The sequence below is a fragment of the Arachis duranensis genome, chromosome 2 (assembly GCF_000817695.3).
Source record: "Arachis duranensis cultivar V14167 chromosome 2, aradu.V14167.gnm2.J7QH, whole genome shotgun sequence".
NCBI lineage: Eukaryota > Viridiplantae > Streptophyta > Magnoliopsida > Fabales > Fabaceae > Arachis > Arachis duranensis.
Genome location: NC_029773.3, coordinates 75,606,565 through 75,606,923, shown reverse-complemented (window position 1 = coordinate 75,606,923; position 359 = coordinate 75,606,565).

Sequence of the window (359 nt, the reverse complement as noted above, 5' to 3'; positions counted from 1 at the left end):
ATGAAAAGGATTATTGATAAGCGTAAATCTTTTTTTTTTTTTAGGCCAAACCCAAAGTCCTTGAAAGACCACCTCACCTGATTCCATCCTTAATTCCTACCATTGATACTCATGCAAAATAATTTAAGCTGTGTATTTATGCAACGACTTTTAAATTTGGTTTGAAAATATTGATTTTTTATTTATTTAAAAACTCTTACCACTAAAATTTTATAGTTATCAATCCAATTTTTATAAAACAAAGTGTATAATTAATTATAATCCATGTTAAAAATGTTAAAAGTATAACTATTTATATATTATTAGTTTAAATTTTTTAGAGAAATAATTTTATAAAATAATATTAAAATTTTTACGAT